Raw genomic sequence first — 1984 nt, 5'->3', positions numbered from 1 at the left:
CGCAGACTACTACTTTTATATCGAAATTTCACCGCTGTTTTTTCGTCTTTTACAGCTTTTCTTTCCCCTTTTCTTTGTACTTTCAGCAATATTTTCATTTCAGCATGGTCGATAAATCTATTGAGATTTTTCTTTTATAAATTGAAGACTGCACGAAATGCATTAGATAATCGTATGATCCTGTTAATTTGCATATAAACTATCAATTTCCATCACACACGTGTTTTTTTTTATCTTTTTCTTTGAATGACATTTACATGTGCATTCGTTATGTTTTCCGACATTTGCACATATTCCCGTAAACTGGAATTTACATAAAACAAATGAGCACGAACAATTAGCAAATATAAACAAATAAACGTGAATAATTAATCATTTTTTTATTTTTGCATGCTTTTGAAAGATTGTTTTTATCTTGAATGTTGTATTACTTCTGACATAACTGCTATACTGTATTATAAAACAAATTGTTAGATAAAATTACATAATACATAATTATCATATTATAAGTTTATTATAATATATAATTATTAGATTGTGATAACATAATATACTGCATAAAGAAGATAGATTTTTATTCGTGTATTTTTCATCGTGTATTTCTCTTTATATAAAAACAGTTAATCTCGGCTCGAATTATTGTGTTACAATAAAAATAAAATCTCAACGGCAATCGGAGCCTGTGCGGACGACATGCACAAAATTAATAAATTAAAATAAGATCTCAAATCAAACTCATTTATTAAATTCTAAACGTTTCGACCCACTTCGGGTCTTCTTCAGTAGCTGCAAAATACAAAGAAACAAAAATAAAAGATAATCGGTACAAACAGAAAATTATAAAACTCATATACATACAATCCGCAAATAAATTAAATATCATTCTCCTCCCTATTCAAACCGTCCGGCCGTCGGAGCGTCTCCCTAACGGTGACCATCGTCAGGAAGGAAGCAGAGCAGTGACTCCCTTACCAACACTAATCAACATAGTATAGATTAAACGTAGAAAAATCCACAAAAATTAAAAATTAAAAACCAGGAAGTACACTCACCCCGACAGTAAAAACAGAGAGAAGACGATGCTACACGTGACACATCACTCTAACGACTGTGCGGTATTCTACCTCGACACAGTCGATACATATATACGCAAAAAACAAATATAAAAATATAAAAATAAAATATGAAAATAAAAATAAAAACAACTAAAACTTATCGGCACTCATGTCAAAAGTCTAATAAAAAAAAAAAAAAAATTTCTCTTTATGTTGCAATTATTTTCTATTTTGTGATCTGCTAAATTTTTCAAGGATATCGTCTTCTTATTGTATGTACACTTTTTATGAAAATTGAAAGATTGCTTTAACGATATTTCTATCGTTCAATTATCGATAAGGATGCGTTATTTGAGGAGCTGTGGAATATTACACGAAAAAATTTAAGAAAATTAGAAATCTTGCTTTTGTTCTAGTTTTTATCTTGTGAAACGCATTATTAAGTGGAGATTAGCATTCTCTTAAAAAAATGAGCGCGCAAATTAAGTCCGGAATTCTTTGTTACATTGTACAAGTTTACCAGTTTTTATTTTTCTTTTATCACTGACACACAAGAATCTTCTATGCTTCTGCCGGATAATCGAGGACTACAAGTCTTTCCTGAATTGTTAATTAGTTTGACTTTCCTGAATTCTAATTACACGTGAAATTTACATCTTTATTTAAACAAAGCCATTTATTTCAAAAGCAACATCGAAAGAACACCATGTTTTTGTAACAAAACAAATTATTTTTGCTACCATAGGATTGTTTATTAAAACGCGGAAATGTGACTATCGATCCCGTTGGAGCCAGCTTAAAGTAGATATATCATTCCAACGCGATGGTTAAATAAAAGACAATCTACACGAAACTCTGAAATATTGTTGACAAAATATTTATGTATGACGCGCATGAATATAAATAATAATAATAATTTATTATTCTTG

The 1984-nt window shown here is 29.8% G+C and overlaps 1 long non-coding RNA gene across 1 annotated transcript; it reads right to left on the bottom strand.

Moving 5' to 3' along the window:
- Positions 1 to 724: 724 nt before the first annotated feature.
- Positions 725 to 1157, bottom strand: LOC146723050 (uncharacterized). The gene is made up of 2 exons (XR_014924801.1): positions 1053 to 1157; positions 725 to 977 (listed from the first exon to the last, which is right to left on the bottom strand). It is a non-coding gene; the product is annotated as an uncharacterized LOC146723050 (long non-coding RNA).
- Positions 1158 to 1984: the final 827 nt, after the last annotated feature.

This window comes from Nylanderia fulva, unplaced genomic scaffold, assembly GCF_048542155.1.
Source record: "Nylanderia fulva isolate GAGA-0341 unplaced genomic scaffold, ASM4854215v1 Scaffold24, whole genome shotgun sequence".
NCBI lineage: Eukaryota > Metazoa > Arthropoda > Insecta > Hymenoptera > Formicidae > Nylanderia > Nylanderia fulva.
Note: the sequence above shows the minus strand (reverse complement) of the source record. Positions and strands in the feature narration are given on the sequence as shown.